This window comes from Hippopotamus amphibius, chromosome 9, assembly GCF_030028045.1.
Source record: "Hippopotamus amphibius kiboko isolate mHipAmp2 chromosome 9, mHipAmp2.hap2, whole genome shotgun sequence".
Lineage (NCBI taxonomy): Eukaryota > Metazoa > Chordata > Mammalia > Artiodactyla > Hippopotamidae > Hippopotamus > Hippopotamus amphibius.
In genome coordinates, this window is record NC_080194.1 from 64679640 (window position 1) to 64705732 (window position 26093).

Consider the following 26093-nt stretch of genomic DNA (forward strand, 5'->3'; position numbering starts at 1 on the left):
GTCTGTCCTATTTTGTGCATAATAACTCGAAAGTCCCTCTCTGGACATGGTACAGTGGTGGGAAGGAGGTGAAGGGAGGACTTTCTATCGAGCCATCAGGAAACAAAGGTTACTCCCCTTCTCCCCATGAAGAGCTGAGGTAGAGGAAGTGACCCAGACATCCCTGAGCAGCCTTTTCCAGTAGAAAGAGAAGGAGAGCAACATATTCAATTTAAAATTTTCTAATAACTATGGTAAAAAAAAAAAAAAAGAAAACAGATGAAATTAATTTTGATAATGTGTTTTATTTAATTCAATATGTCCAAAGTATTATCTTTTCAACATCTAATCAAGGAAGTTAATGATGAGATATTTTACTTTTTTTTTTTTTTTTTTTTGAAATGTACTTGGAGTACGTCTCACTGCAGACTAGCCACATTTGTCGTGCTCAAGAGCCACATGTGGCTTTTGGCTACCATTTTGGACAGCATAGGCCTAGCCACACAGGACGTGGTGATTCTGTAAAGAGAAGTAATGTCTGCACAGAGGAAGTAGTGTCCTAAGGAATACTTAGGAAGTTACCCTGCTTTAGTCCAACGTAACCCAGACCACTCGTGCTTCAAGGGAGATTCTACTACCTCCTGAGGTGTCAGCCCCAGTGTTTTGATAGCCTTCTGAGAGGATATTTAGCTGTTTAGCCCTGGGCAAGTAACTTAACCTTCCTATAACTCAGTTTCTCATCTGTGATCACTTGGAGCTGCTCAGATGATTACACGAAATAATAGGTAAAATACCTGGCAGGTAGGAAGTACTTGATTAGTAGTAGCTATAAAAGTCTACCAGGACCCCACCTCATCACACTAACCTCAACCTCATTTTAGAGTTTTATAAAAAGTTTAGTAGGGTTCCCTACAGATTACTATTTTCTCTTCTGCAGCAAGTGTAAAGGGTCTCTTAGGTAAAGTGAGTTAAAAAAAAAGTAAACAAAAGTCATGAGTTACATTAGAGGGACTTCTATTAGAGGGAATCATATCAATAAAATAAAATAAGATGGTTTTCTACTTAAAAAAAAATTGTGGTAAAATATACATAACATAAAACCTGGGGCCTTCCTGGGACAGACCCCTCCCCCATATCCTCTGCTGTAGTTCCTCTCTGAAGTACCCGGAAAATAGTATCTCGTGCATATTTCCTGAGTTTTTCTTTGCTAAAAACCACCACCAAATGGAAGAAATTCACTACTTGATGATCATGAGGACGTAGCCCCCAGACCTGCTGGTGACGAAGGATCAATCACCATCAACCAATCAGAGAATTGTGCACAGCGGATCACATACCCTCCGAGATGCCTCTCTCTCACCTGGCTTTTAAAAATGCTTTGCTGAAACCCTTCAGGGAGTTCGGAGTTTTTTGGGCATGAGTCCTGCGATAAACCTTTCTCTCCTCCCAACTCCAGCATTTCAGGTTTGTTTGGCCCCATTCTGTGTTGGGCACACAAACGTAGGTTTGGTAACAAATCCACCATTTTAACCTTTTTTTTTTTTTTTTAACCATTTTTAACTGTACAGTTCTATGCCATTAAGTGCATTCATACTGTTCTGCAGCCGCCACCATCATCCATCTCCAGAACTTTTTTAACATCGCGCAGTGAAACTCTGTGTCCAGTAACTTCCCATTACCCCTTCCCCAGTCCCTGGTAAACACTATTCTACTTTCTGTCTTTTTGTATTTGATTATTCTAGGTATTTCATATAAATGGAGGTATTTATTTTTTGCGGTAACATGTTATTTCTTTAAACATTAAGGTAAGAAAATTTATTCTAAAACACGGATAGAGTAAACCTGGAAATTTTTTTAAAGAATAATGAATGTTGGAATGCATGTCGATATGCACAGATGAAAGTCACTGAGGTAACAAATTATGACTATTACACATTCATATCTGAGGGAGATGATCACCATGAAGGTTTTTCTTTACTTTTTAAAAGCAACTCTGTATGAAAATATATACACATGAATATAAATTAAGACACCTGCATAAGACCATTTTTCAGAAAGGTCATAATTAATGATGCCAAAATGTTTGTGAATATCAGAAATCTCTCTGGTTTACAACCTTGGCTGTGTCATTAGTTTGCCATTTGGCCTGAGCTTAGGACCTGATCCTCTCAAGTCCCTCCTATCTTCATCTGTAAATTGCAGATACTAATAGCTGCCCTTCCTACATTGTTGGGTTGATGTGAAGATCAAACAAGATAGATAAAGTGAAAGAGCTTTGAAAAATACAGAGCCCTGTAGAAATGCAAGGCATTATTAAAGGCTGTGGAGAGATTGCTAACACAACTTGATTCAAGGCCAAAGTTTTGTACTTCCAAAAGTTGAAAAGATATTCAGCATTTGCAAATTATTTAGAAAACCAAATTCCAGCTGTGGCGACGCAGTACTATGACTGAATTATATGCTAAATGCTGTACATTTGATACCTACTGCTTGCTATAAGTCACCTAACCACATTACCACACTAGATGTAATTGTACAGCATTTTGCAATATCTTCCACTTTTGGTGGGTAAGAATTTATAAATTCACATAGCTTAAAGACAAACTCATGTCTTCACTGGAAGGTTTTGGGTTTTTTTGTTTCGTTTTGTTTTGTTTTGTTTTACTTTTCCATGGTGGCAACAGTGCTGCTCTCTGTAACATGTCTACTATGAGATGCAATTTAACAAGCAGTGATTGCCTATGGTGTACAGTCATCTGGGGTAGAGATGGCGTTGGGGGAAGGATGGAGGTCATGAGAAGAAACACAGAGAAAAAAGGTGTCCCTGAATTGGAGGAGCTTTAAAACTGGTGGGGAGTGGCATATCCTGTGACAACTAACTATAAAGACACAATGAAATCAATGTCAAGAAAAGGCTTAAGTAATACATCATGGGGGTTGGAGAGGTTCAAAGGATTGATTCATCCAACTAGGAGGGCAGAATCTCGTGAGATTTGTCCCTGGTCCTGATGTCTGAGAAGGATTCCTTGGGTCAGAAATAGAGGTGAGGATGTTCCAAGCCTGCAGGAACCACACTTAACCTATCCCACCAAATATTTACCTACTAACTTGTTGATAAAACTAAACAACTTGGCAATGTGCACGTGATTCTGCAAAGTCACAGCTGGGTGGTGTTAGGGGTGAAATCCCAGATTCCCATTTGAAAGCAAGAGCCTTTGGCATTCCACCATCCCAGGAGGCCAGCTCAGAGGGCAGCCATACACAACTCTGCAAACAACACTTCATCTTATTTCAGTTCCATAGAGTTGCAAGAATTTTATCTTTGTTCATATGGAGTTTCCAAACTTAAATAACCCATGCCTAGCTGGAAAACTCCCCAGGCCCAAGCTCCACTGGTAGGTGTCTAAGCTAATTTCTGCTTTTGTCCCAATCAGTTTTCACAGATCCAGTACCAACCTTTACGTTTTAGTATATGTGCTGCCGAAGCGAGCACCCAACCTTTACGTTTGAGTTTAGTTGTGGGAGGAGAGCTTACACTTCCCCTTCCAATGCATTGCTATTAGATTACTTTTCCCTCTCCCCAAAGTATAAGAACTCTCTTCTAACAATTATCATACTATTAGCTAACATTGATTGAAATCTTACCTTGGGCCGGGGAGTATGCTATGCACATTATAGCATCTCCCTTACACGGGACAGGTAATACGACTATTTCTATTTAATAGAAGGGGAACTGAGGCTTAAAGAGGTCATGTGACTTTTCCAAAGTCACCTGGCTAGTTTAGTGGTGGAGTCCAGTGGAGTCAGGACACGCACATATAACCACTGCACTGTATTATCCCTACCACCTTGTCTTTCTCTTCTGTATCAACAGAGAATTCTGTGAAATTTAAGTGTCACTTGTATGCAGACCATTTTGAAGGGTGGCAATCCACAGGTGAAGGGGAACAAGCCGGTCCTGACTTGCTCGGGTCCTGTTAACTAAGATTTATTCAGCACTCTCTATGTGCAAGGCACTCTGCTAAACACGTGCACTTTCTCATTTAACCTTCACAGGAGCCTTAGGGAGGAGCACGATTATCATCTCTTTAATAGATGAACGCACCGAGGCACAGAGAGGTTAAGTAACTGACCTCAGGTCCTCTTAGAAAGCAGTGGGGCCAGTATTTGAACCTTGGCCATTTGATGTCAGAGCTCTAGCTTGGAACCTCTGAGCGCTATGGCCTCTTTGGATGAGTTGAGGGTCCCTGACAAGACCCTGCCTCAAAATTTCTCCCCCACCTGCCCCCCCTAGAACCTGAAGTGAGAAGCCTTAGACCCTCCCTTGCAGTTGGGAGTTGATGTCTGTTTGCTGGGGAGGAGTGACACTGGGTGTAGCTCAAAGCCCTGTACCAGGTGATGCAAGGCAACCAGGGGCGGGGTAGGGGTGAGGCCCAGTGCCTGCCCTCCAGGCTGGAGAGGGACAGGAAGGAGATAAGGCAGGTGCAATCGACACTGAAATGGAGGTACCAAAAGTAAATGAGGTCATGCCACTCCTCTGCTTACAATCATTCACCAGCAGTCATCACCGACAGGATGATGAGAGCCTGCTTCCCTCAGCAATACAGCACAGCTACTCCTCCTGCATCTGTCTGCCTTCCTCCTTAGCTTCATCTCTGCCTCCCTGTCACACACCCTGTGCAATATCCAGACATACGACAGGCATCGCCATGTCCTCTTTGCTTCCATCTGACCTAAGTTATAGCACTCCTTCAAGATTTATCTTGGTCCCATTTGTATTCAAGCCTTTTACTGCTCTCCTCTCCCCAGTGTATGCGATTCTATAACACTTTGTACACCTATTATAGCAGTTATTACCCTAAATCGAAATCGTTTACAAATTTGTCTCTTCAAAGGCTTAATCCTCTTTTGCATTGGAGTGCTCACCCAGCACGCGGGGGGTGGGGGTGGGGGAACTAGGCTCTCAAAGCTAGAGTGAAAGCCAAAATAGGCACATTAACCCCGTGCAAGGATTCCTAGGACAGATTAGCGGTCCTGCACCCAGCGCTGAACGAAGCCCTTGGGGATCAGCATTTGCAGGTTTGGGAGAAGGAAGATCTTTGGAAGCACCCAAGGCAGACCTGGGCTACCCTCAACTGGATGTTCAACAGTAATGGAGATGATGAGGAAGCAGAAGGCCTTAAATTTCTCCAGTTGCGGAAGTTTGCCTGGGCTGGCTACATCATCGGTAACCTTTTCTTTTTAACGGGCCGTGATACGGTATGTACTTATAGGCGTGCCTGCCTCCCCACCAGCACCTTCCAGCAGTGTACCAGTCCTCACTGCGCACCCTCAGGCCGTACACATCACCCTCACCATTTATCCAGGTATTATTGTATTAGATATTTTAAAATCATCAGCTCAGTCCTCTCAACAACCTGTGGCGTATTTTCGTTTATTTTACTCGCGAGGAAACTGACGTCCGGAGCGCTTAAAGCAGCTTGTTGAGTACCACTTGGCGCCCCTTTCCACTGCGCCAGGGCTGACCCCGCTCTCTGAGTGGAGCGGCTCCTGGCGCTCTACGCTCTCGGGCTCCAACCCCTAAAGCACAGTGGTCAAAAAATAAGTGGTGCATTCTTTATCTGCACAGTGAAAAGTTGTTTCGGGGTAAAAGTTGTTGAGAAGGAAGCCAAGATGGGGAGCTAAGGGGGAGAGAAGAAACAGGAGGGGACGGAGAGGGGTGGGAGAGGGACCGGAGAGAGGGCTGGAGCCCAGGCGCGCGGAGGCCGGGCCGGGGCGGGGCGGGGCGCGGGCGTGGAGCTATTGGCCCGCGCGGCCGGGAGTGGCCCCTGCGCGCCCGCCCGAGAGCCTGCACGCGCCGCCCATCGCTGACAGCGGCTGGGCGGCACCTGGACCGCCGGGCGAGCGAGAGGGGCAGAGCCGCCAGCACCCCGCCGGGGGAGAGGAGGCTCGCAGCGCCCAGTCCCGAGGAAGGTAACGCGCCGCGCCCGGGGTCGCGGGGTTTGCACCACCCGGCCGGGGTCTGCGGCCAAGAGGACTCGGGAGGCGGCGAGACGCTCTGCCTGCCCGGCAGCGCGCCCGGGTCTAGCCTCGGCTGACCTGCCCTCTCGCTGTGTTACCTCGGCCACTTTCTTTCCCTCTCTGGGACGCCGTTAAATGAGGGAGCTGGTGTTGAATGATGATGCTTCTCTGGTCTTCCGAGTTCTAAAACGTGCACTTCGTTTCGGCACCCGCCAAGCGCCCTTTCTCAATTTCCCACTCACTAAAGAGTCAACCCCGCTGCCCAGGGGGCCGAGTCTCCAGGAAGCCGAGGTGCTTGGGTAGGCGGGGGTTCTGTGCGCTGCTGTCTCGTTTCCTGGGGCTTTCGAGGACTGAGTCTCGGCTTGGGGCTAGGTGGACCGCCTACAGAGTAACTGTCCCTAGGTTGCTCAGGTGCAGGAAGGTAGGGCGTTAGGACCTATTTACAGGTGGGGGGTTGGGAAGGGGGAGCTGGGGGCTGATGATGTCTACTTGGAAAATAAGCAGATTTGTTTTGGAGTTCTCTTCCTACACCCAGACCTTGTCCCGCGGTGTTATAAATTACAGGAATGGGATCTATCTTCTTTCAAAGTGGAAAACCAGCTGCTTCAGCAGCTAAGATAGAGGGCTCTACCAGCGTGTAGGAAGTGGGCCCCTCTCTCTGCACCCATCCTGCCTCCTCCCTCTTCCTTTTCCTCCCTCCTCCCTTTATAAATCCCCTTTGACTTTGAGGGGCTCCACTTCCTGTCTGAATGAAAAGTCCTCCTTTTCATTTAGTGCTGGTTTCTGACCAGCAGCCTCCAGGGCTTTGGTCTCTGGTTGAGATGGAAGCTTAGATAAGAACAGACTATGAATCATACTGTCAGCCTCCACCACGCAGGGATGTGCAGAGGAAGCCCCACAGGGCTTCAGACAGACAGACAAACACTGGAAGGTGGGATGGATTCAAACTGCTGTTCAGCTTCCCGTTCCCTTCTTGGCAGCCATTCCCAGCTGTGCAGCCAACTGTCAATAGGATGGCGCAGCCAAGCAGAGAAGGATGGTTGAAAGGAGCAGGGGACTTCGGTGGGTTTCTGTGGAAGGTCTCCAGCAATTCCCTCCCCTGTCCTCCCCTCAGCCCTGTCGTTCTTCTGCCCCTTAGTGTGGTATCCAGATGAAATTAAATTCCAGGGCCCATCAAGAGCAGCAGAGGAGGGGGCAGGGCAGTGGCAATATTGACTTTGGGGGGGGCACTTATGAACCAGACACTCTTCTTTGCATGTCACATGCCCTTAGTTCTCACAAAACCACGTGAGGGCTGGTATACTGATATTTATCCCATTTTACAGATGAGAAACTGAGGCTCAGAGGGATGGCTTCCCTTGGTCATCTAGCTAGTAAGTGGCAGACCTGGGATTCAAATCCAGTCTCTCTGATTCTAAAACCTGTGTTCTTTTCACTTTTTTTGGTGCTCCTTGCATAAGGGCAAGTTGGAATAGTAACAGCAAAAATGACTGTTATTGAGTTCTCATGAGGTGGCAGACTCCATTCAAAGCCCTTCAGAGGTGTTATGTCACTTAGGGTGCAGGCGTTTCCATCAGTCTGGTGGGAATCAGTGATGCCTTAGCCTCCCTCAAGCAGCAGCCCCGTTCCAGAACGCCGGCTGGCCTGATCCCGCCCAGCTGCTGGTGAGTGGGTGGGGTGGGGGCCCTGTTTGCTATATCCTAGAGGTGGTTTGAGGTCTAATGAAAGATTGATTGTCCACAGCTGATCCGTTAGACCTGACCGTTGGCTTGTGAATGATCCCACTGTCCCCTAAGAGGCCTTTCTCAGGCTTCACTCAGTAAACATTTGTGGAATGAATGAATTAGCACCTTGTGCAGAATGGTCTGCTGTCCTGCAGAAATGTGAGACGGCCCCTGGGGCAGCCCGGGCCCCCACCATCCTCAGAACCCAGGATGCCAGGCCAGACAGTTCTCCCCCTCAGGCAAGGAAAGTGGGGTGAACCGTGCCCCTGTGGGCTTACAGATTTCCCTGGTAATGTGTTGACTGCCGCCTGTTTTATAAAGGATTTTTAAAGATAGTAGATGAAGACAAATTCGTTTTAAAAAAGTGAACAGTGACTTAGTTTTAATCAGGTTTCTGCTCTCTCAAAAAGCGGGGGAAATAAGATGGTACTGTTTGCCTTAGGGCTTCCCAAACTTCTCCACAGAAGAGTCTCCAGTAGTAAAGAAGCCTGACAAGTGCTTCTGGGGGTTGGGGTATAGTTCAGATTAGCCCCAGCAAGCATGAAAATTGTTTTAAGGATTTATGTAGTTTTTTTCATTTGATTCCATATGTCTGTCAAATTTGTTTTTTGTTTTTTTTTTTTTAAATAAATACTTATATACAGTTTCCTTCCCCAAAACATTTGTGTAAAATTGGCATCCTGGCATCTTGCTTTATATTCTTGGGGGCTGAGAATACCCAAATAGAGAAGCAGGGCAAAGGTTCTGGTCTGGGGGCTTTAAGTATTGTTTGCATTTTTCATTCACCTGGTTCACAAGTGATAGAGCTTCCCAGACTCCTGTGGTGTTAACCCTTTTCCCCATGTTTCAGAGTGAAGAACATATTTAAAAAATAAAAACAATCATTGTTTTCCCTCACCCCAGACTTATTAAGATATAAGTAACATATAACATTGCATAAGTCTAAGGTGTACACCTGGTGATTTTATACATGTATATATTGCTACTATTTTTCTTTTAGTGAGGACATTTAAGATTTACTCTTTTAGCAACTTTCAAATATGTAATATGTACTATAGTCACCATGCTGTATATTAGATCCTCAGAACTTATTCATTTTATAACATGGAAATCTGTATTCTTTGACCAACGTCTCCCCATTTCCCCCACTCCCCAGCCTTTGGCAATCATCATTTTACTCTCTGTTCCTATGAGTTTAGCTTTTTTAAGATTCCACATGTAAGTGCGATCATTATTGCTTGTTTTCTTATTACCAAAACTGTACCTATTGATTGTAGAAAAAGATAAATTACAGATTAACATTAATAATAATAATAATACATCTGTATTCAGAATACAACGAATGCAAAACTTGGGATATAGCCTTCCAAATCTTTTCTCTGCATCTATACATTAAAAAAAACAAACAAATGAATATAACCCTGACTTTTGATTGTATTATTTTCAGGGCTATGAGCCATCTCAGGTTGCTTTTGAAAGAATGTTGAGAGTAAATTATAAATAATTAAAGACATCATTAAGGTTAAACCTGTATGTGGACCCCAAAGTCCGCCCCCTATAGTTCGCTTGTCATTTAGTTTCCAGCAGAAAGAGGTGCCCGTGGTGGGGCTGCTGCTGGAGTTACGGGCTCAAGCTGTGCTCCTTGTTAAGTGACTCAAGTATCTTAAATGTCTCAGATGTAACAAAAAAGGTAGCTCTTCAGTGTTGTTGATGTGCAAAATGTGAGCAGAAAATTCTAAAGCTGAATAGCAGTGAGGAGGAGAGAGCCTTAGATAAGGTCATTGCCCCAACATTGCATTTTAGTAACTGCGTGTCTTTGGGTAGCTTCTGTGAACCAGTTTTTCCTTCTGTAAATTGGGAATAATGACACCTACTTGATTTTTCTCCACCAAAGTAACTAGGAGGACCAAGTGTCAGGTGTTATTGTTACTTGAATTGCATGTCAATGTGTATGCAATTAAAACAAATTTAGGGACTTCCCTGGTGGTGCAGCAGTTAAGAATCCTCCTGCCAATGCAGGGGACACGGATTCGAGCCCTGGTCTGGGAAGATCCCACATGCCTCGGAGCAACTCAGCCCGTGCGCCACAACTACTGAGCCTGAGTTCTAGAGCCCGGGAGTCACAACTACTGAAGCCCGCCCGCCTAGAGCCCATGCTCAACAAGAGAAGCCACCGCAATGAGAAGCCCACACAACGCAACAAAGAGTAGCCCCCACTCGCTGCAAGTGGAAAAAGCCTATGCATAGCAATGAAGACCCAACGCAGCCAATAAATAAATGTATAAAAAAAAATTTTAAGGTAGAACAAAAACATTGTTGATCTTTATAAAATGCTGGAATCTAACTCTTGGGCTTAATGTTAGTAGGACTGAATTATGATACAGATGCTCTGTTGGATCCCTGCTGTTTTCTTCAAAGAATATAGGATTCCTAGATGGCTGTCATCTCATTGATCTTCATCACAATCCTGAAGAGAAGAAAGAGACAGAAAATAGTCCCATTTCACAGAGTAAAAACAGACTTGCCATTGAAGGGAGATTTTCCTTTGCATCGGGAGTCCCGGAGCTCCTGAGGGCTGCCTCTAGCTGCCTGAACAAGGCAGAGGTGTGCTGGGAGGAAGCAGTGAGAGCAGCCGGGAGGGTGACGATGTACCCCTGGGGGCAGCAGCAGCCACGGCTGCACGTGCTACTCACAGGCACTCACCTGGCTCTGGGGAGGGGAACGGGCCCTGCATGGGGAGGCAGGTGGCTCAGCTTCCACTCCTGCCTCACGGACAAGCTGAGAGAGCTGGGTTTAATCACGTCTTCTCCCTGAGCCTTGATTTTTTTTAATCTATTGAGGGAGTTGGACCAGGTGAAGTTCTTTCCAGTCTTAAAAAATCCATGATTCTGGGTTATTTTCGATTCACAACTGAATGGACGTTTGGTAGAGAATGACTGCATCCAGATGAATCAGGTGTCAGAAAATGTTCCCACTTCCTGTTGTTTTCGGTGCCCTTTCCTGATTGTCTAAGGGTCTCCCCAGCTGACTGCCCTCATGCAGAACACATGATCCATGGATCGTTGAGGGGAGAGTTGTTTCTGCTCATCTGTTTCTCTAACTGTGGAACCTCCTCAGATTATAGGAAGGAAAACTGCTTTGAGGCAGCTTTCAGGAAGGTAGGCTGACAGACGTATAATGAAAGCAGGTTATTTATGTTGATAAGGCTGTGTGTGTCACAAAATACTTCTGAAATCACTAAATACAGTGCTTTTCTTTAGCGCCTACTGGGTACTTGGTCCTGTGCTAGGACCCTTGCATAATGTGAGAGAAGCACACTCTAGAGTGGTTCAGAAGGTAGGCTTGGGCGAGGGAAGGAGAGAGGAGAGAGCACCAGGTGTGGCTGGAACACTGAGGAGATGGAAAGACCAATTTGGGAAAAGATTGAGCCTCTCAGGGCTTGGAATCTCTGGTTTAATTCTGCATCCAATACCTGGTGCTCAATGGGAACTTAGTAAAGTATTTTTAATGAGTTCATAAAAGAACAAATGGAAGAATGAATGAATCACTGTTCTGAAATGAAGTCTTTCCTGAAATGTGGTGTGGTGATCCTCAGGTGGTTGCAGTGACTTCTTTACATATGTGAAGTACTTTACCACTTACGAAAACACGTTCTGATGCCTTATCCCTCGTAGTGATGGTAGAGATTAAAGAAGGCCAAAACAAAAGCATTTCCTACTGTCATGACTTTTTAGACATTTTGCAGCAACTAGTAGAAACAGATTTGGTTTATTATTCTTAACTAAGTCTTCTGTTAATGCGTCAAGAAATATTTGAGGCAGGGTATAAGACCTCAAATAGTAAATTAAACAATTCCACAAATTTGCATTGTGAGTTAGAAAAAGAAGGGCATTGCTTAACTTCTGGGTGAGTAGACATTCTCTTTTCCCTTGTAGAGCATTGTTTCACTGTAACTCTTGGTGTAACTGACACCATCAGCTTCTGATTAGACAGATGTGTTTTGTGCTGCTGTTACTCATGGCCACAGGCGCCTGGGCTCTTCTGCCACTGGCTGAGTCAGTTGGTTAAAACACAGGGCTCTGAGGCTGAGGGCATGGGCTGGATCCCAGGCCAAGCCAAGGCGCTCTGTCAGATCCATGCCTCAACCACTCGGCCCCCTCTGCCAGCCATCTGTGCTGGGAGGAAGACTCAACTGTGGCATGTTAGATTCTTAAGGGCAGAATCTTCACCATTGCTGGTTTTAGACTAATCATTTGAGTCTTAGAATTAAAGGGTCTGGTTCACAGACTTAGAGAATGAACTTACAGTTAGCAGGGGGGAAGGATGGGAAGGGGAGGGATAGATTGGGAGTTTGGGATTGACATGTACACACTGCTGTATTTACAATAGATAACCAATAAGAATCCGCCTGCCAATGCAGGGGACACGGGTTCGAGCCCTGGTCTGAGAACATCCCACATGCCGTGGAGCAACTAAGCCCGTGCGCCACAATAACTGAGCCTGCACTCTAGAGCCCTGGAGCCACAACTACTGAGTCCACGTGCCGCAACTACTGAAGCCTGTGCGCCTAGAGTCCCTGCTCAACAACAAGAGAAGCCACCGCAGTGAGAAGCCCGGCACCGCAATAAAGAGCAGCCCCCACTCGCTGCAAGTAGAGAAAGCCTGAGCAACAAAGACCCAATGCAGCCAAAAATAAAAAATAAATAAAATAAAAAAAATAAAATAGATAACCAACAAGGACCTACTATATAGCATAGTGAACTCTGCTCAATATTCTGTAATAACCTAAATGGGAAAAGAATTTGAAAAAGAATTAAAAAAGAATGGGTCTGGGTTTTCAGTTTAATTCTTTGATTCTTTATAGAATGGATTCCAGGATAATTTTAGGTCTACCATCTTGGGACATGTTGAGGGGTACATCCTGATACCTTGGGTGTCCCCGAAGTCTGCAACTATCACTGTAGCAGTTCATTTCCTCAGTGTGTCCGTAAAATGGTAACGATCAGACCCAAGATCAGACTCACAAGGTTGTTCAGAGGATTAAATGAGGTTGTATATTTTATGTGGTGGGGCTGATGCCTAAAGGTGGAACCAGGCTAAAAACTTGCCCCTTATCTTGGAGGCAGCAAGGAACTAATGGAAGTGTGATATATTGACTGTGAAATAACTACATTTTAGGATGTAACACTGTCCAAAGTATGGAAGGTGGATTTGAAGTTGATCGAAGGCACACTTGTTTGGACTTGTGGGTACAGATATTTTAAAGCTTTTGGTAAAAGATACTTGCAGAGATAGTGCTGATATTTAATTCAGGACTTCTATAGGAAGGTACATGTGTTGGAAAATGGTGACTCCATCTATTACTTTATGGACTGGACCACATTGAAGATTAATTCCAAAATGATAGAGATGCCACGCTTTGGAGTTAAGCATACTTACCACTTTTTAAATAAGGTCCCAGGTGTGCTTCAGGCAATATGATTGAAGCTTGGACCCAGAAAAAATGTTGAAGGCCCTTATCTGTATTTCCAGGATTGAAGTTCTGGGAATTGTTGACACCCATTACGTGCTGAATTTGGTTATTGCTTTGCAGAATTTCTTGTGCTCAGCAGGCGCTGCTGTGGTTAGCAGTCTCTGAGTTTCCTGGGGGGAGGAGCAGGGAGGCGTGGGCCACAAAACTCTCATCTGTGGGCAAATCGCAAGAAACTGAGTGGCCCTTTGCCCCAGGCAGGCAGCATCAGATGCAAGTGCACACAAGTGTGTGTTTGTATGTTTCTAGGTCTGTGTTTATGTTTCCCTGAGTGTTGTCTGCTTTATCCAGACCAGAGGGAAAACCTGACATATACCCGGAGTTCCTCAGGGAAGAGCCTCTGGGGAGATCAGCCTCGGTTGCTTAGAGGTGCCTAGGTGTGGAGAGGATCACCTGCTTCCCAGGTGAACTGGGTGGTGGCCCGAGCCAAGGGTGTGGAGGAGATGTGACTCCTCCTGTCAGAAGCTTCCAGGAACAGATGTTCGTGGAACGGAGCACAGGTGTTTTCTTGGTGTATGAGGAACTGCAGACGGAGTGGACATGCTCACTTTTTCCCTTCTCTGGTAACCTTTTCCCAAGGTCACTCTCTGAGCCGTCAGGAACTGAAAGCAAGTCTCAGGCTGACAGACGGTACACAGGGAGTGAGATGTAACCTTTAACCTCCTGGAGGCACCTCACCTTGGGCTTTTCGAATGTGAGACCTTTGAACCTGCCTTCCTTCATGTGCCAAGCCCCGGGTCCTTCTCAGTGGGTTAATCCAGCCAAGGAGGAATCCTTTGATAGATTAGGGTTCGGTCTCTCTGCTTTGAGACCACAGGCACCAAGACAGATAGCTGCAGGTGGTAATGGTTAGCTCTTTTAAGTGTGTGTTTGCGTGCTTCACTACCTATAGGTGCAATGACCACATGTTTAAGTTTTAGTTTGATATTTAAGTACAATATGACTGGTTGATCTTTGGTGAAATTTTGTTGCTACCCTTTTTAAACTATTATTAAACAGTGAACATTTGTTGATAAAGGGGCAGCATTCTCTGAGCGGGAGAATATCAGACTTAGAGACAAGAGAGTTAGTTCATTCAACAATAAACAACAGTAAACAATGTGTTTACTGTGTGCCAGAAATTGTTTTAGGCCCAGAATCCAGTGGGGAAAGCAGATGTCTATAATTACACACGGTATGATATTAATAGTCAGATGTGAGCATAGAGGGAGGTGGGCTGGTGAGAAGGAGGAGGAAGCAAGTGCCAAGGGCTTCCTGGAAGAGGTGACACTTGAGAGGAAACTTGAGGGATGAATAGGGATCAGAAAGTTAAGAAGGGCAGGAAATACAGTGGCAGGCACTGTTTCATGTTCAAGGCAAGGTTGGCAGGAACTGAAGCCAGAGAGGTAGGGAGTGGGCTGAGCATGGAGAACTTTTTATTGGGTTGGCCAAATAGTTCGTCCAGGTTTTTCCATCACATCGCATGGAAAAGCCCGAACGAACTTTTTGGCCAACCCAATACACCTCATTAAGGAGACTGGACTTCATAAAATCCTAGCTTGTATTCTGCACTGTGTGAAAATTGGGCAAGTATTTCCTCTCTGAGCCTCAGTTTCATTATTAGTAATATGGAGATGATAATGATTGCCTGGCTTTATCTCATGACATTGTAGTGAGACTCAGTAACCATGGCCAGCAATTACTGAACACTCACTGTGTGCCAGACAGGTTTTGCATTAAGCTCTTTGCATGAATTAACTCATTGAATCCTCACCACAACATTATGAGATAGGTGCTATTAATAAGCCCATTTTATAGATGAGAAGTCAGAGGCATAGAAGTTAAGTAACTTGTTTCAGATTACAAAGCTAATACATGGTGCAGTCAGGATTTGAACCTGGCCACAGAGGCCCTCTGGCCACAGAGCACTTCTCAGTAGTGTGTGTGTGTGTGTGCGCGCGCGTGCGCGCACGCTTCTGTTTATAATGCTATCTCTCTGCCAAGCGTAAGATCCAAGTTATGTTTGCTTGAGGCAGAAGAAATGCATGGCTCTTGACTTGCCATGTGTAGTGTTTGGCTTCTCCTCTGCTACAGCTGAGCCTCTAAGCTGGCTTCTTCCACATTTGCCGTTCTAGCCACCACCTCCTTCCTGAGCACGGGTTCTTCATCTCCATCAGAGTTCTAGACACATTCACTGAATTTTCCGCCCTGCTATTAGTTTTTACCTTTAACCTGGCTGCCCTGCCAGACACTTCTGGTTGGATACACTAATCCCGCAGTTAACTTGACTTAAGAACTTTGAGTCTTGTTTGATTCCTGCATCTCCCGAGCCGCATTGTTACTGCTTCCTTTTCAACGTTGTTCCCAGATGACATTTATATTTCACCTCTCTGCACCTCCCAGCTGTCTTTGGCTTTTGTGAGGTCTACTGCAAAAGCCCTGGCACTTTTGATTGTAGTGACTCCTCTCCTTCATTCATGCTAAAATAGCATGTTTAAAAAAGTAAAAAAAGATAAAACTCACACACAGATTCCCCATCACCCTTTTCGTAAAAGACAATCTCGACATTTGAGCCCTGTGTTTTAGATTCTGATTTTCCACTCTCCCCTTCTACAAGCCCAGTCTTCCAATCAAACCATATTCCCCTTTCCTTATAGCAGCCTCTGTGCATTGTTCACATAGCTTCCTGTCTGTGCCTAGAACGATACTTTTATTCCCCTTATTGGGCTCTTCCCTGCCCTGGCACTTACTCTCAGTTTTACCTGTCCTTAAAACTGCAGCTCTCTGGTAATTCTTACCAAAATCTTCCTGGTTCATCACAGCAGGAAGTTTCCTCTCCCTTCTCTAACTGGTTTAGTGTTTGGCTTACACCTCTTCTATGGTCGGCTTCGCATACAACCTTGTGTTAGTGCTCTTTGTGTACTCATCTTATCTTCCCTAGTGGTCTGAAATTTCTAAGAGGGCGTGGACTTATTGTTATTTCCTTAAGGCTTGGAGCCCAGCAGGCTGACACAGTACAAACGTGCTGAATGAATATATTTTGAAGCACTGAATTATAGTCACTATCTTTTTTTTTTTTTTTTAAGAATTTCAGTATGTCAGTTGGCTGTAAGAATTTAGTGGTCAGAGGGCAGTTATTAAATTAATATTTGGGTTTTTGTTTTGTGTGTGCAGAAAAGCATTCACATAGTGAGCCTGAGACTGCTTGTCCTTAGAAACGCCTGCTTGCAAGATTGGTCCTTGACTGGTATCTGGGAACTTGGATTTCAGAGGGGTTCCCACCACCCGAAATGATAGCAGTAGCTCACTGTATCTAAACTGTTTGTGCAAACAATGCAGTTTATGCTGAGCACCTGCTTTCCTTCTGGGAGTCTGGAATTTGGGTACATCCCAGGCAGGGGGTATCTGCATGACCAGTCCCCAATAAAACCCCTGGGCACTGACTCTCTAATGAGCTTCCCTGGTTGTTAACATTTCATACGTGTTGTCACAACTTGTGTGTATGTCTCGGCTGAGATAAGCCTCTTGGCAGCCCATGCCTGGTTTTCTCCAGACTTCACCCCATCTACCATTTTTTTCTTGCTGATTTTGCTCTGTATCCTTTCACTGTAATAAATCGTTGCTGTGACTGTGACTGTATGCTGTCCTATGAGTCCTCCCCCTGAACTGTCAAAAGCCTGGGGCTGGTCTTGGGGATCCACTCAACACATCACGAATGCCACAAATGCAGACCCAATCTTTTCTTTTTTCTTTTTTTTTTTTTTAGCTAAGACTTCGGAATTATTAAAGTTTTGGAGAGGTTATTGGTCCTTATGCGAGAGAAGAACCCAATTCTTAAGACTGTATGCATGTGGGCATGTGAATGTACCTGATGCTCTGTGAGATAAAGCCAAAGCCGCCTTCATTGCTCTCTATAGAATTTGGGTGAGAAAGAGCTATTGGGGGAAGCGTGGTTTCATTTTTCATACCATCTCAAGTACTGTCAGAGTCCTAAAAATATTAGTTATCAGAACTAGGCTCTTAGAAAAACTAGGGGCAATATTAGCCTGGGATCCACCCATTTTCTTATTATTCCTCCAAATCAGGAGTTGAGTTCCTTGGGACATTTTTCCTGCCTGAGAATAAGGGGTGGGCAAGGCATCCATAATGTTGAGATTCTATTGTGTCAGACATCAGCTCGGTGTTTAACATGAATCATTTCCTTTAATCCTGACAAAGATCCTCAAAGGTAGGAATTTTAAGCTGTACAATGTAGTTAAGGCAAATGAAACTTAGAGAAGTTAAATGCTTGTCCAGAGTCACACAGCTAGTAAGTGGTAACCCTGGAATTCGAGCCTAGATCTGACTCCCAAGTCAGTGCTCTTTATTTTTTCCCACCTTGTGCTGCCTGAACACAATGGTGTGACTTCATAGAATAATTAATAATCGTTATATCAACTCTTTTACAAGTGGCTAAATCTTACCTGGGCCTCAGTAAATGTTAAGTTTTGAGTTTTTATCTTCTGGTGCCTAGCTGGAAGTTTTAGAGAAGGAGGAAATTTCCCTGGCGTTGGTGGCATCTGTGCATGCCCTGTGCTTGTATGTTGCCTTTCCAGGGTCCTGTGGGTCTCCCAGCAGGGTGGCTGTCCTGACTTCCTTCACATGGCTCAGGAGTGTGCTGCAGTCCATGAGTGGGGTGGGGGGCAGGAATGGCCTGCTCCATCATTTTGTCAATTTCAGAGCAAGTGTGCCTAAACTCTTTCTTCCTGATATTTTGGGCAAAAACTTATCTGGGAACAATCTGCTTTATTAAATTTGAAAGTAAGTGGAGAGTTTTTTTTTTATTATTATTAAAGAATAGAACTATAAGGAGGAAAATAGAAATGGGTAATTTGGGGGTGCCCTCTTCTGTTCTTGTTAGTTTCCTCCTGGGAAATGTTCTTATATAACATTGCTTGTAGATGATCAGCATATTTCAATAAGGAAACAAGCCCTTGGGCTCCACAGAGTACAGTGGAAAGTGCTGGGTGTGAGCAAATAAATTTAGCACCTGGTACAGGGCCCAGCACAGACTAGGTACATAATTAACATTTGTTGAATAAATGCGACTGGGGCTAAGTGTTTTACCTCTTTTGCTGCCCAAAGGACAGAGTAACTTGGACCCCAGTTCTCATTAGTGTGCTCCTGCTGAGGAAAGAAAGATTCACTTTTTTTCAGATCAGATGATGTTGAACCTAGGGCCAGGCCATCATCATTTCAGAGAAGAATGAAATGCAAATGGTTTCTTCTTGGTGGGATGAGATTTTATTTGTGATGCTGAGAATAGATTTTGTGGTTGAGGTGATAATAGTAACAGCTAATATTTAGGTAGCTTATTATGAGACACTAAATGCTTTACACTTACAAACCCATCTAATCCTCACAGCATACCTTTAAGTCGATATTTTACCAATGAGGAAGGTGAAATACAGAGAGGCTGAGTAACTTGCCCAAGGTCACGTGTAAGTGGTAATTCTGAAATGTAAATGTGGATACCAAAGAGCAGCCACTTAACCTCACTTCAGTGATATTAAAAAGGAATAGGAACCTCAGCATTTTCCCCCAGTTTTTTTTTATGGTGGTAAAATATACATAAAATTTATCATCTTAACCTTCATCTTAACCTCTGATGTTCAGTGGCATCAAACACATTCCCAGTGTTGTGGAACCATCACCATCATCCATCTCTGTAACTCTTTTCACCACATAAAACTGAAATTCTATACCCATTAAACAGCAATTCCCGGTTTCACACTACTCCTACCCCCTGGCAACTACCATTCTACTTTCTGTTTCTATGATTTGATTACTCTCAGTACCTTATGTAAGTGGCATCATATAGTATTTCTCTTTTTGTGACTGGCTTATTTCACTTACCATAATGTTCTCAGAGATCTCCCATATTGTGGCATATGTCAAAATTTCCTTCCTTTTTAAGGCCCAGTAATATTCCATGGTATGTATTTACCACATTTCGTTTATCCATTCATCCGTCAATAGATACTTGGGTTGCTTCCACTTTTTAGCTGTTGTGAAAAATGCTTCTGTGAACATGGGTGTATAAATATCTTTTCAAGACCTTGCTTTCAGTTCTTTTGGATATAGACCCAAAAAGTGGAATTGCTGGATCATATGGTAATTCTACTTTTAATTTTTTGAGGAACTGCCACACTGTTTTGCACAGAGGCTGCACCATTTTGCACTCCCACCAACTCTGCACAAAGGTTCTAATTTCTGCACATCCTTACCAACACTTATTTTCTGTTTTGTTGTTGTTGTTGTTTTTGTTTTGTTTTGTTTTTGATAGTAGCCATCCTAATGAATGTGAGGTGGTATCTCATTGCAGTTTTGATTTGCATCTCCCTAGTGATTAATGATGTCAAATATCTTTTCATGTGCTTATTGGCCATTTGTATATCTCCTTTGGAGAAGTATCAAGTCCTGTGTCCATTTTTAATTGAGTTGGTTTTTTGTTGTTGAGTTTTAGGAGTTCTCTATAAATTTGGATATTCTTTATCAGATATATGATTTAAAAAAATTATTCCATTCTGTGGGGTGCCTTTTTACTCTGTCAATAGTGTTTTGATGCACAAAACTTTTAAGTTTTCATAAATTCCAATTTATTTTTTTTGTTGTTGCCTATGCCTTTGGTGTCATAGTCAAGAAGTCACTGCCAAATCCAATGTCATGAAGCTTTTGCCCTATGTTTTCTGCTAAGAATTGTATGTTTTAGATCTTATATTTAGGTCTCTGATCCATTTTGAGTTTATTTTTGTATATGGTATTAGGTAAGGGCCCAACTTCATTATTTGGCATGTGAATATCCAGTTTTCCCAGCCTTATTTGCTTAAAAGACTGTCCTTTTCCCATTGAATGGTCTTGGCACCCTTGTCAAAAATCATTTGAGGGAAACTAGGCATTTTGAAAGGCCATCTAGTTCTTACTATTTCTTTTCTTTATTTATTAAAAGAATAGTACAGGTGAAAGGCTTCTCTTTCCATGAATTCCTGGAGCAATTTCTGGAAATTCTGCTTTTCTTTTAGGTCTATATAAACCTTAAACAATTATTTTAAATTTTCATCAGAAAGAAATGAAAATTCATGTTTGAGTCTTTTCATACTTTTCCCCATAATGTTATTTTTTTCTTCCCTCAAATACCAAGCAAATAGTAGATATCAAGCTCAAACAAGCAGGAAAAATTTTATAAACTCAAGTCCCCTCACTGGGGCACTGGTTCTTGAATAGACATGATGCCCACTTGGGAATTTGAATTCTTTTGAGTTTTGTGATATGAAAGTCTATTTTGTGACCTCAGGGAAATGGGAGATTTTATTGCTTGTTCTGTTGTCCTTTAGAGTTGAATGTGCATTTTCGAGTCTTTGGAGCATGGGAGTTGAACTGTGAGCTCTTTTCTCTAATGAGTTTCATAGCATCATTAATTAAAGATGGCAAAGCATTAACTTCTCATTTGGATATGTTTCCAGTTGTGCTGGACTTGTTTTTCAGACTGCATAGTTATTTTTAATTAAATATTTTACGGGGTTCATATCAGCATTGAGGGAGCGTACTGTCTAAAACAATGTGGAAATGCAATTGCTTGCCAGATTTCAGCCACAGATTCTCCAATTTTTTTTTAGGATTTTTCATTTCTGCAGAACTAAATAATATGACGGCTGTGAGGCCTTAACCACGGAAATGCCTATTTATTTGTCTGTCAGAACAGTTTCCATGACGGAAAGTGTTGAGAGCATGCCCTTGATTTTTAAGGACAGGTTTATAAAAACATCAGTTATGAGATATATCAGCTTACATTTCATGGATGTTTTCAAAATTTGATGTGGCTGAAACTTTTCTCCATGTCTGTCTCTTGGAGAAGGTTTATAATTCAAAATCCCTGAAGAGAAAATAGAAAACTGCTCATCTCTAAAACACAGAATTTGATTAAGAACAGTTCTCAAATTACTTTCTTCCTTATAAGTATTTGTATTTGGTAATGAAAAAGATGTAATAAAAGCTCTGAAACTAAGAATCTGGGCAGGTGGAAGAGCAGTTTATTAAACAATTAGCCTTTATGATCACTTCTCTTGTGAAATCATTTGGATTCCTTGGTTTATTGTTTCTAAAAGGTACTTGTTTGAGGAGGAGGAAAAATCCTTCAGGAGACTTCAAGGTACTTAAAGTGACACATTTCATAGGAGCCCCATTTGGAGATGGTTTGCATTAAATGGACTAGAAAGTTAAGCTACAGGTTAAGAGAGAAATGAGCAGCCGTGACTGGGAATAGAACACAGAAGGGCAGAGGACACGTGGCTGTCAATGGCCTCCACTGCCCTGTCAGATAACCCTTTCTGATCTATCCCAGAAGGGTTTGAGGCACCTCTATTGGTAGAGCCCAGGGTCACCCCTAATTTGAAGACGCTAGAGGCTTGGTTGGTGTCATATTTTCCCTGGTGATTCTTTTTTCAGTGATTCAGGGTCTAATCATTACAGAGCGACAGGCTTTCGATGGAGCAGAGTATACCCCCTCTTCGGACCTTGCTCAGCTGGCTTCCTTTGACTCTTCCTGGGTACATACCCAAATTTAGCACATAATAATATTCTTTGCTATAGAATTCACCAGTGACATACTGTGTGTAGGTTCTATCTCAGCTAGACTGCCAGCATGTCAAGGTTACTCATCTGCTTCTCCTGCAGCTTTTGTATTCCTGTAACAGCTGCTAGGATTCCCAGGGAATGAGGTTGGGAGTTATGGGTCTTTCTCTGTTTCAAGAAATCGGGAAAGCAAAAAGCTATTTGCTGCATGTTTTCCCTTATTTATGAGCTCAAGGTTTAGATATATGACCCCACATGAGTTACTGCCAACTTCTTGCTAACCACACGACTTCATCTAGGATTTTGATTTAAGCCAGAGGAGAGGGGTTGAAGTGGGCACACATAAGAGTCTTCAAGTATGTATTTGAAGAGCTGTTGTAGGCGTGTTGGAAAACAGCTGTTTGCTATGTCCACAGTGGACAATGCAGAAGGGAACAGTTGGCAGATTAGATGGTTAAAGACTTAGATGATAAAGGGCTGGTCAATCTTTAGGATAGGAAAGGAACTTAGAGATTGTCTATCCCAGTCTTTATTCTGTAGATGAGGAAACTGAGGCAGGCTGAATGATGAATCCAGGCTCACAAAGCTACTGAGTAGCAGTCAGTGTTGAATCAGTGTCTTGAGGCTTGCCATTTGGTGTTTTACCATAATCCTCTACTCCCAGTCCTTAGTCATTGCAAAGACTCTGACTTAGATGCTCAAGTGCTTTACCCAGCAAAACTGAGGTCTCTTCCTTCTGGATTTTTTTTTTTTTAATTTAAAAGGCTTGATGACTATCTTGCTGGCAGAAGGGATGTGCAAGTGAAGTCCAGAAGAAAGTAGAATATTTTCTGGAAGTCACTATGAGCCAGCATACTTACTGAGAGTTCTTTGTTTTGGAAGATACACATTTGTACACGTCCCATTTCTTCTGCCACACTGTACTTTATCTCTTCACTCTGAAGCAGTTTCTAGGTCATTTGGTTTTCCCTTCTGCTGTGGAATGGTGATGGGGCAGGAGCTGCCAGCATCCCAGGGTACATGCCAGTTTCCCTAAATAGAAGGCAAGCAAGAATCCTCAAGCTGGGTTTTTATCTCTAACAAGTGAGAGCCCAGGGATCAGAGGAAGCTGCTGGGAGGTTGCCCTTGAAATGCAGATGAATTTAGAATGAAAGAGAAAAGCACAGTGTTTGGCATGTAGCAGTCACTTAAATAATCATTGAACAAATGAATTACTGGTGCTTCTCTTCCTTCCTTGTAATTATAGAACTGGAAGGGAACGTAAAGACAAACTCAGCTCATTTTATGGGATGAGACAAGTGAAGACTAGTGATTTGCCCAAAGTCTCACAGCTAGTTAGGGGCTGTGCTGGGCCCAGGCACATGTCATTCTCTGTCTTGATATTATATTACTTTGAATCAAGTGAAATTGTCATTTCTGTGGATCAGAACATTTACATACTGGTTTTGTGTGGTTCAACCTATTATGTCTGAAGGATCTATGCTGTATACTTTCTTCTCTCAATAATAACAACAACCTTGACCTTCTCTTAATGTGAAGATCAAGAATACTGGTTCTGAATCAGATGATCCTGGTTTTATATCCTTGGTCTTTCTAAGCTGAAATTTCCTCATCTATAAAAGAGAAAAAATACTATGTGCATCACTCTTGAGATTGCTTTAAAGGTTAAATGAGCTGATTTTTTTGAAAGGCTTAGTATAGTGCCTGGCACATAGTAATTACTTAATGAGTATATGCTATTATTTATTGTATTAATAAGGAAGAGAATAGAACTTATAAAGTTTTAAAGATTTATAATCCTTCTTGACATTTTTTTCCCCTGAAATCTATGGGATATGCCATACGTTTGTTGACTAACTTGGACATATCTTTATATTCTATTTCATATGCTTCTGCTGGTTATAAGGAATATGCTTAAAATGATGTTCTAATTTTAAGACCTTGGCTTTGACAAAACGTGCTTTTGTGCCATGCAAGAATATTGTGGTAGAAGTCAAGCAAACGTGTGAGTATGCAGAATTAGACCAGGAGCTCCATTGAGGGAGGGGACTGTTTCTGTCACAGTCACACATGATTCCTCCTCAGTTTCTAGCTGAGGCCAGGTGTATAGTCAGGCTCGAAATGACTGACCAACTGACAAAGTATATTCTCTTAAAACCTGGACCCTGGAACCATATCCAGTGTTTGTCCATCCTGCCTTATGGGTCAGCAAATATCTCCACTGCCTGGGCTTGGAGACACCCATGTGTAAAGTAATTCTCATAGAACTCTTCATGACCCAGTGACACATCCAGAGCAAATATGTTTTTAGACAGCTGCATACTTAGGGGAAGAGTTATCACCCTCTGGGTAAGAATGGACTAGGGCACTCCCAGCCCTGAGAAGGAAGCAGTAGGCTTACCCTGAAAACAAATACTTCCCTGGCAGAGAAAATAAACAGGAGCCCTTTCTCCTTCTCTTCCGTACTGCCACCCCACTATTCTTAGGGACTGTAGACCTTTTGGGTGTCTTGCCCTAGTGTTTGTGCTACCTTTGGACCAAGGCATGAAACCGAGGGGAGGAGGCCATGCCGGAGACAAGCCTTCTTCTGCAGTGATTTGCGGGGGTTGGGGGTTGGGGTGGGGTTTATTTGCAGTGCACTATCCTAACAGCTGCTTGGAAATTCCCTTGTCCGCTTCCACTGGAACTGGTCTCCTCCCATTTCTCCATCCTCTATCTCCATTTACTTTGTACACATTACATTTGCCATTGTAAATGGAAATAAAGTTTGATCTTTAGAGAAAAGAGCTACATAAATAAAACCCTATTGAAAAGACATAAACTTACGAAGAACTGGCCACCATTTTGAACTACAAAGTGAGCATTAGTGCCTGGAAGTATCTATGGAAGGATAAAAACATTTATTGAGCAGTTACTTAGGTTGGGATTGAGCGAGACTGTTTATGTACGCCGTGTGTCATTCACATAGCAAGCTTGCAGAAATAAGCAGTATCCCTCATTTTACAAATGGGACAGCAAGTTCAGAGAAATTAACTGGCACAAGATCACACAGCAGATAATCATTGCAGCTACTGCTGCAGGCTCAGTGGGAGGTGATGTTTAACCGCGCCGTAGGCTCACTGGGGTGGGGGCGCACGGCTGTTACAGGCCTTTCCGAGTTGAGAAAATTGGAGCAAAGTATTGTGAATTACTGGTTTATCCAGCTTTACTGTGAGGAAAACGTATGCATTCCTTCATTCACTTACTTATCAAAAACACTTTTATTCGGTCTCTACTCTTGGTTCAACATTACGCTAGGCACTGTGAGAGGGTATCGAAAAGGTAGAAGACATGGGCCCTGTCTCAGGAGCTGTTATCCTCTAAGGGGATAAGAGTCCTGAAATACCTGTCCTCAATGTAAGAAGAAGAGTTCAATTATAAAAACAGTTGGTGCATTTTGAGGTGGGAGAGATCTATGTAGGTGGTTAGGAGAGATTTCATGTGTTAAACATACACAGTCTCAAATGGTGGTGCTTATGGTGACAGAGGAGATATTGTTTAAGATTTTCAAAAAACTCTTTAAGATAATTGTAGATTTTCATGTAATCATAAGAAATAATACACAGACATCTGTGTACCCTTTACCTAGTTTCCCTCAACATCTTACACAACTGTAGCATAATAATCACAACCAGGATAATGACATCAACGCAATTCAGATTTCCCCAGTTTTACATGTACTCACATGTGTGTGCTCTTGTGTGTACCTGGGGGTGTTAAGTTCTATACAGTTTTATCACATGGATCCACCACTATCAGGATGCTGATCAGTTCCATCCCCACAAGGATCTCTCCCTTTTTTCTTTTATAACCATCTCCATCTTCCTCTTGTGTCCTCTATGCCCATTTGCAACCCCTGGCAACCACCATTCTGTTCTCCATTTCTATAATTTTGCCATTTCAAGAATGTCATTTAGATGGAATGATAGAGTATATACCCTGTGGGGTTGGCTGTTTTTACAGTCAGCATAATTCCCTCGAGATTCATCCATGTTGTCGTGTGTATCTCTTGTCTGTTCTCTTTATTGCTTAGTCGTATGCCACAGTATGGGTATACGGCAGTTTAACTCTTCACCTCTTGAAGGGCATCAGGATTATTTCTAATTTCTGGCTATTACAAATAAAGCCTCTATGAACAAGATTTCGTTTTACACTATTTACGTAACATAGTTGGGTCCAACCTCAGGCAGAGCATGAAGCGGGATGCCTGT

The 26093-nt window shown here is 43.2% G+C and overlaps 1 protein-coding gene across 5 annotated transcripts in view; it reads left to right on the forward strand.

Moving 5' to 3' along the window:
• SYTL2 (synaptotagmin like 2) overlaps nt 1-26093 on the forward strand; it is a 129291-nt gene that overhangs the window by 18808 nt on the left and 84390 nt on the right. Inside the window, exon 1 of one of the 5 annotated variants that reach the window (XM_057748666.1) lies at nt 5897-5952. The exons of the other annotated variants lie outside the window; for them this stretch is intronic. The gene's annotated coding sequence lies outside the window, so the exon portion shown is untranslated. Of the gene's footprint in view, nt 1-5896; nt 5953-26093 lie in introns of those variants that run through there. 5 annotated transcript variants of the gene reach the window in all.